Source organism: Eptesicus fuscus, chromosome 16 (genome assembly GCF_027574615.1).
Source record: "Eptesicus fuscus isolate TK198812 chromosome 16, DD_ASM_mEF_20220401, whole genome shotgun sequence".
NCBI classification, from domain to species: domain Eukaryota; kingdom Metazoa; phylum Chordata; class Mammalia; order Chiroptera; family Vespertilionidae; genus Eptesicus; species Eptesicus fuscus.
The window spans coordinates 45605317-45614291 of record NC_072488.1 but is presented as its reverse complement, the minus strand read 5'-3'; positions in this window follow the sequence as shown (position 1 = coordinate 45614291).

Here is an 8975-nt window from a genome sequence, read left to right as displayed (position 1 = left end):
ACATCCTTACAACTCAATAGCTTAAAATGGAACAAAGAAGCTTTCTATGCATTGATGCAGGAAGATCTCCTTGACACACTGTGTTAGAAAGAGTGGGAAATAGCCCTGACCGGTTTGGCTCAGTGGATAGAGCACCGGCCTGTGGACTCAAGGGCCCCGGGTTCGATTCCGGTCAAGGGCATGCACCTTGGTTGCGGGCACATACCCAGTAGGGAGTGTGCAGGAGGCAGCTGATCGATGTTTCTCTCTCATCAATGTTTCTGACTCTCTATCCCTTTCCCTTCCTCTCTGTAAAAAAAAAAAAAAAAAAAAAAGAGTGGGAAATAAGAATGCATTTTAGTATATTTTATTTGCTTGTATTTTCACAAAAAGTCACTAGAAAGATACATGAGAAATTTCGTAAGAGAGGTGCGAGGGAGGCTTTTCAATTATACCTTTTTATATTTTTACTTTTAAATCATGTGAATGTTTTAACTTAGCAAACAATAAATTAATAAGGGAAATAAAAAAAACTCTAGGATGCATTCCAGAGGGGCAAAGAGTGCTCACTGGGTGACTATGATCCTGGGTGGGCCTCTGACCGCCCTGAATTTCCTCAGCTGGAAGACAGGAGACAGTAGCCCTGTCAGCTCTCAGTTCCTTCCAGCCCCACTCTTCTATAAATAAGATTCTTTCCTGGATCGTGCCCTGTTTTATGTCATCGCTACCTTCTGTGACCTTTCGCTTATACAAATGATTGCAGGTTGACTGTGCCTGTTCAGCACCATTGTCCAGAGAATTCCCAGAATCTTACAACCCATATTTGGTTACTTCTCATTCTTGGATTACATTTGGCGATTGTCCATGACCCTGTGCTTCTCTCTTAGGCTTTGTTCAGAAGCTTTTAAATTTGTACTTTAACTTGGATTACTCATTTTAGGAAGCAATTTGGTCATATAAAGAGTAAATACAGCATCCTGTTTCTTGGGTAATCACTTTCTATATGACAAAGTCCGGTACTGCTCGGTTGATTCATTTGGCAGTACTTCTGTTAAGGGCAGTGGGAATGCAATAAAAACCCGTGAGTGCGGCGTATGGAAACTGAGTGAGCTGGGTTGCCCTGCTGTGTCATGGGAGACAAGGGCAAGGCTGGGGATGGAAGAGGAGCCAAGAGCGCAGTGCACTGTGCCTGCGGCTTTTTGGTGCTGCTGTCCCCTGAAGGTTGCACGTTGTCGGAGAGAGTGGAGAGCGGCCTAGGCCAAAGGCTAAAGGAAGAGGGAGGAGTTCTATGAACGTAAGACACCAGCTCCAAGACTGGGTCTGGGCCCAGCTACAAGAGGAGGTGGCTCCGCTGTCCCATCTGGCCAGTGCCTGATGCTGGTGTAGACAATGTTGGCATAACCCCCTGAGACACCCAGATATCCCAAGAGCGCAATTTTCTTTAAAAATCATTTTTGTCCAAAAACTTAACATTTTTAAATTAAAAAAAAAAATTCTAATTACTTTCCTCCAAACACAACTAATTTTATTTTTCCATGTTTACTTCCAGGCCCTGATGATAAGAACTTACTTTTCCAGAAGTGGAATACTTGTGTGGGTCAGTTTCTGCTGTTGTTATGTAACGTGACTTTCTAAGCCTGTGGCCTTTAAGTCTTCTTAATGATAATTTTTTAAATATATTTTATTGATTTTTTTTTTTTATAGAGAGGAAAGGGGAGGGATAGAGAGTTAGAAACATCAGATGAGAGAGAAACATCAATCAGCTGCCTCCTGCACACTTTCTTACTGGGGATGTGCCCGCAACCAAGGTACATGCCCTTGACTGGAATTGAACCTGGGACCCTTCAGTCCGCAGGCCGATGCTCTATCCACTGAGCCGAACCGGTTAGGGCCTTAATGATTATTTTGATGATTGAATACTATTTCATTGCATATATCCCCTATGGGTTAGTTGACCATTTCCCTGTTATGTTGGAGCTTCTCATACACTTAGCTTCTCTAGCCTTAAGAAGATTTTCTTTCAAATAAATTCTTAGGAGGGAGATAACTAGGCTGAAGGATATGAACATGATAGACATTTTCATTACTTTCTTACTTTTTTTTTCCTTTCTTGACCTTATCCTATCTCCAGCCATGGAGTTTACTATACCATCAGTCAGATTATCTGTTTATATTGGTGACCAGTATTTAGAGTCAAGGTATTGTTTTCTTATTATTTAAATAAGATTTTTTTAACTTGAGTTTATATTACTGTAACCATTATTTTTTATCATAAAATTAATGCTTGCTCATTGTAAAACTTTGAATGTTTTATAATGTTTTATATAATCAATTATATCAATGACATATAATCTTATTGTATTCTTATCGATGTTAATTTTTTTGAAATTTTCCAATATTATCTATCAATCTTTTTATCATTTTTGCTATAGCTTCAATTCTTATAAAGTTATTCCTCCACAATAGAAACAAATACTCTCATGTTGCTAGTCTTCCCATGACTTGATTTAGATGTTTAATGAGCTATATACTTGACATTTACTTTGGTGTGTGGTGTAGGAGTGGCAGGAAGGAGTAGAAACCAGACTTGCTTGATCATATTGATTTTGTAAGGTATTCCCACTCCTGGGAAGTCAGTTTGGCAAAATTATCGGGTTGCAGTACTTATTTTTACAGTTTACCAGTCAACTTACACGTTGTTTTTTGCAAGCAGAGGCTTCAATTTGCCCAGGTATGAGCCTTGATTTACACTTCTATATTTCCTACAGCAAGCAACTAGCCTCATGCCTTCCACATGGCAGATGTTCCATAAGCATTTGTTAAAATAGAACTAATAGCATGGAGCTGTTATTTAAAAGAACAGTCCAGAAGCTGAGGGTACTGCCTTTAACCATCAGGACATGTCCCCAACAGGTCACCCTTTCCCAAGTCATTATTAGCTGAAGAATGGGAATACTGGAGGGAGAAACGGATTTATCATTATTTCTAGATAACGTGATGTTAAGCAATAGAGGATTTGTTAAAATAAGAAATATCAGTCCGACTGGTGTGGCTCAGTGATTGAGAGTCGGCCTAGGAACCAGGAGGTCATGGTTCGATTCCCGGTCAGGGCACATGGCCCGGTTACGGGCACTATCCCTGGTAGGAGGCATGCAGGAGGCAGCCAATCAATGATTCTCTCTCATCATTGATGTTTCCATCTCTCCCTCTCCCTTTCTCTCTGAAATCAATAAAGACATATTTTTAAAAAGAAAATAAGAAATATCAGGCAATAGGATTCTGTACAGCTACCAAAGATGATGGTGTAGAACCACATTTATTGTTGTGGGAAAGTGTCCAAGAGAGAGTACTAAAGGGAAGAAGCAGGTTACAGCCAGTATTATACCAGGATTTAATTTGAAATATACATGGACGTACTATGTTGAATATATACATAGAGAGAAATCAGGAAAGAAATTACCAAAATATATTTAGAAATTATATCTCTGGCCTATGGAGATCCAGGTGGTTCTTATTTTTCTATACTTTTCAGGATTTTCTGAATGCTTCATAATAAGCATATTTATATAATTGAAAAAACAATAAATCTCTTTTACCCACAAATACACGCACAGGGATGCGCATGCAAAACTCATTGCAAGTTCATTAGGAGCTGTGTTTCTCCCAAAGTGGTTAGTGTTTGTGACCTAAGGCCACTTCCCAACCCATCCCCACCTCCCTGAAAAACCAGACTGGTCTGCTCCACCTAGCCCCTTCCCCTAGAAAGGGGAGCCCTCGATCTGTGGATTCCAGAAAGGCCTAGTCTGGGCCTGATTCCCCAGGTGACCATGGGCCCTGGCGTCAGCACCCACACCCAGTCCTAGCTTCATCCGCTAAGGATGCCCACCTTATCCAAAGTTAAGAGGGCTCTTCCTTGTGGTCACACAGCAGAAGCTTTTGCCTCCCTAGTGGGTGGATTTGGAAATCACTCTGGCAGCCTCAAGCCTCCATATGCCAGGCTGCTCTGCCCCACTACTGGGCTGAAGGTCATGAGCAGAGCATGCCAGTTCCAGTAACCTGACCCCAGGTCTCTTGGGGGTCTTAAATATCCTTCATCTGTGCCCCTCCTGAGGGCCTCAGCCCTGGACCTCAAATGGCTGGTTGAGCTCATTTTGCCACCTCATTCCTGTTGGCCACAATTTTGTGTCTGAACCTACATCTGTCATTGCCCATCTCATTGTAGAAACATTGCCTGGCTATATGTGGTGCATTCAGTCCTCTTAATGATTGTCCATTCTGCACCCCAGAGGTTGTAAGAAGGCCCTTCTTTGGTCCCAATGTCTGCTGGAAAGAGAACTGGATTTGCCATCTCCCTGTTTCAACTTGAGTCATAATCTAGCAGCCGCTCCCTGGAGCCTCTTCTTCTGATCTCTCCTGGGCCAGAGACCACCACTCTGAGAGGATGGTCAGGTCAGCTCCATAAGGCCGGACCTCCTCGTTCCAACCTGGGGCATTCTCTCCAAATTGCCGCCGCATTGGAGTGAGTGACCAAGTCTCAGGGTGACTCAGTAGACTGAGATCAAGGCTGGCCTTGATTATCTTGAGACTTTTAAAAGATTGATATAGTCATTCCTCATCTCTCCAAAACCAGCTCCCTGTCAGTCTCATCTTGGTCATTTGCTTTCTAGCTCCATAACATTTGAGGAAGAGCAAACAAGAAAAAAGGAAAGCAGCATCTACAAGGCAAGCATCAGGAAGTGAGATCCTGAGAATGACCACATGTAGGGATTGGAAAAGTGTGAGATCTCAGAGGGGAGAAGCAAACAGCCCTATGTGTCTGATATTAACCTCAGAGTACAATAACTGATGTTTCTCATGTAACCCACCTCACATATAAACATGGGTCCCTGTCAGCATGCTCCCCAAGAGTGCCAGGTGTTTTCAAAGAAGTCCCATACATCTGAAGACTGCCTACCCTGCCCCAATGGAGAGGGCTCCTTTTTACCATGCATCCATCCATCAGAAGCTTTCGCACAACCACACTGCACAAGCAGCATGGGTCGGCTCTCATCATTTGAATGGCATTTCTCAGAAACTAATCCAAATGTATTTTTACTGTTGATACATTTATATAGAATATATTTAAAGCACAAATAGTATTGTTTTACTGCATAGAACTAGCCAATGAAGGGAAAAGAAAACTGGACCAACAAACTATTAATGACTTAAGTTTTCTGTTTAACTTAATTTTCCTCATCTGTAAAATGAAGTATATATATACCTGCCTGAAGTACTTCTAAAGACTACTTTGAAGATAGGGTGGCTATGTGAAAGTTCTGCCTATAAAAGGAATGTGTGTTTTACTGTAGTAATAATTCCTCTTATCTAAATTGGGTTAAAATTACAAGAGGAAGGAGAGTTATAAGTACATAGTACTTATAATTACAAGTACTATGTAAAATTACAAGTACAAGTGTATAACTCAAAGATTAGAGATTAGGTATATCTTGCAGACAGGTAATTGATCTAGAATTGGGCACAGCTGAGAGCAGGCTTCCGGCCAGCATTAGCAATATGCCATTCTTGGGGAACGAGTGACACCTATTGCACTGAACTGCAACTGACCTGGAAAATCAGAAGTCTTCAAACCAGCCATGACTTATATACAATTTTAGTCAGGCACAAGATGCCATTGCAAAAATAAAAATTAAAAACAATCATAGAGTATTTTCCTTGGAAAAATCATGATTTTCTCACATTTAAAAATAATTTTTTTTCATATTCAAATGTAATGCAAATTAATTGTAGAAAATAAAGATCGTCCAATAAAATCACTATCAACACTTAGTTTAGAGCCACTTCCCCCTTCAGTGTCATCATCACTCTCAGTTCATTCTTCTCCTTTATGTTCTTTTTCTTTCTCCTCTCTCTCTCCAACCATATTGTTGTTGTTTTTAAGGTAAAAATTGCCTGGCTGATGCAGCTCAGTGGTTGAGCATCTACCTATGAAGCCCTGCAAGAGGCAGCCAATCAATGATTCTCTCTCATCATCAATGTTTCTATTTTTCTCTCTCCTTCTCCCTTCTTCTCTGAAATGAATAAAAACACATATTTTTTTAAAAAGGTAAAAATTATTCATCAGGGATAACCATTGCTAACAGTTCTGTGTGTATTATTCCATACGTTTTATGACTATGGAAATATATATTACAAACTCATGGGGAACTGTGGGCGTTTCAGGAAGAGGCTATTAGAAGGAACTTAGGGCTTGCGCTAGGTGTTTGCAGGAGGCTTTAAGGAAGCAGGGCTTTGCTCTGGGTGGGGTGTTGCCAGGAAGTGGAGTAATGCTGTGACTGGGTGCCTTACTAAGTCTCATCCAGACGGAGGGACGACTAACATGATGCGGGAGCAGGTGAAGGACTGGTAAAGCAGCAGCAGCCTCTCCTCCAGCCGGAACAGGTGGATGCCTGGTCATTTTCGTGGTTTGGACAACGTTCCCGTTTGTCTGTGTGCACACATGATTATGGAGTGGTCTTGTTTCTTCTCAATCCGTCACATCCCGGCGTGGCCTTAGCGGATGCTGGTGTCCTGTGAGGTGGGAGAACGCCAGGCCAGCTCCCGGCTGGCAGGGTTGCTCTTCTTCCTTACGGTTTCCTATTTTTTTCACTTAAGCTTTTCTAGTCAATATGGGGTTATTTAACCAAGTTTCTCTTGTTGAATAATTAGATTTTTCTAATATTTTAGACTTACAATTAACATTAAAATGAAAACCTTTAGAAACATATTTTTGCACAATTATACTGTTATTTCCTTAAAATAAATTTCCAGAAGGTAATTACTGGGTCAAATGATATAAACATCTTAACGTTTTTAATAGATATTAAAATAGAAGGCCTTCTGTAGAGTTTGTATTAATTTCATGTCCAATAATAGAATACCCAATTCCTTCCCAAACGGTGGTCAACACAATGATCATTCACCTTTTTAAAAACCATTGCCAGTTTCATAGGCAGGAGAACATCTTGTTTCCAATAATCTTATTATGAAAAATTGGATACAAAAAAAGGACAAATGAAGCATATGTCTCCCTGGGCTGCCTATCTGTCACTAGACCACATGAGACTGTCTCGGTAGCTGCAGGGGAGTCCAGTAGTGGGTACAGAGCCTTTGGTTGGTGTCTCAAGTCTGTTTCTCAAGCTGCCAGTTCAGAAGAGATGTCAGCAGAACGCACTGTCTTTGGGTTCCTCGGAACTTGGGACTGTACCTTGACAACAATGCTTTTCAGCTCACTTATCTACCTCCCCATCGAGTTAGGAGTTTCAAATGGGCAGGTATAGCATTTTATTCACTTGTTTTTTACTTATTTAAATATTATGTATGTCAAATTTACCATCTCTTTTTAAGGTGATACCTTATGTCTGAAGAAGAGAAGCTTTTAAATTTTTTAATTGATATTTTTAGAGAGAAGGAAGAGAGAAGGAGAGAAACATTGATGTGAGATCAGTACATCGGCTGCCTCTTGCACACCCCCTACAGGGGATGGAGCCCAAGACCCACAGCATAAGCCCTGACTGGGAATCAAACTGGCAACTTTTCATTGCATGGGATGACTCCCAACCAACACCACACCAGCCAGGGCCCATCTTTACCATTTTTTAGTACTCAGTTCAGTGGTTTTAAATACATTCATAATATTATGCAACCATCACCACCATCTACCTATAGCACTCTTTCCACCTTGTAAAACATGTTAAAATTCACAATAACCTCCCCATTCCTTTCATCCTCAGCCCCTGGCCACCACCATTCTAGCTTCTGTTTCTATGAATTTGACTACTCTAGGTACCTCATATAAGTGGAATTATGCAGTATTTGTCTTTTTGTGACTGGCTTATTTCACTTATAATGTCCTCAAGGTTCATCCATATTGTAGGATGTGTCAGGATTTCCTTCTTTTTTAAGTAGTGTGTGTAAGAAACATTTTTAAACCACTAAGAGTATGGGGTTGTTTGTTATTATATCACTAGAGGCCCGGTGCACAGATTCGTGCACCAGTGGGGGTCCCTCAGCCTGGCCTGCAGGGATTGGGCCAAAACTGGCTCTCCGACATCCCCCAAGGGGTGCCGGGTTGCGAGAGGGTGGTTCTCGGGTGAAGCACCCTGGAATCGGGCTCCCTCCTCTCTGGTTCCGCGTGCATCACCCAAGAACCACAGCTGCCAAGTCACCGCAGCTCAGCAGCTCCTGCGTTGAGCATCTGCCCCCTGGTGGTCAGTGTGCATTAGAGCTACCAGTCAGAGCATCTGCCCCCTGATGGTCATTGCACGTCATAGCTACCGGCCAGTCAGCCAGTTGCTTAGGCTTTTATATATATAGTTAACAAAGCCTATCCTGACTAGCACAGCAATAAATACCCAAAAGAATAACAACTTATCTAGCAAAGCTCCTAATGATAGCCTTGTCATAAACCTTTGTAGAGGTAGCATGCAGACACTTCGGTTTGTCAACTAGGACACCTGGGAATTGCAAGGTGATCACAATCTACAATGAGTTATAGTATTACTAGAGGCCCAGTGCACGAATTCGTGCACTGGTGGGATCCCTCAGCCTGGCCTGCGGATCGGGCCAAAACTGGCTCTCTGACATCCCCTAAGGTGTCCCAAATTGCAAGAGGGTGCAGGCTAGGCCGAGGGACCCCACCAGTGCACAATCAGGGCCAGGGAAGGACACGGGAGGTTGGCCAGCCAGGGAGGGACCGCAGAAGGGCTCCAGGGTATGTCTGGCCCGTCTCACTCAATCCTGACCGGCTGGACCCCAGCAGCAAGCTCACCTACTGGTCGGAGCGTCTTTCCCCTGGTGGTCAGTGAATGTCATAGTGACTGGTCGACCGGTTGACTGTCTGCCCCTGGTAGTCAGTGCACATCATAGTGAGTGATTGAGCGGCCTTAGCATATCATTAGCATATTACATTTTGATTGGTTGAACAGCCGACCAGACACTTAGCATATTAGGCTTTTATT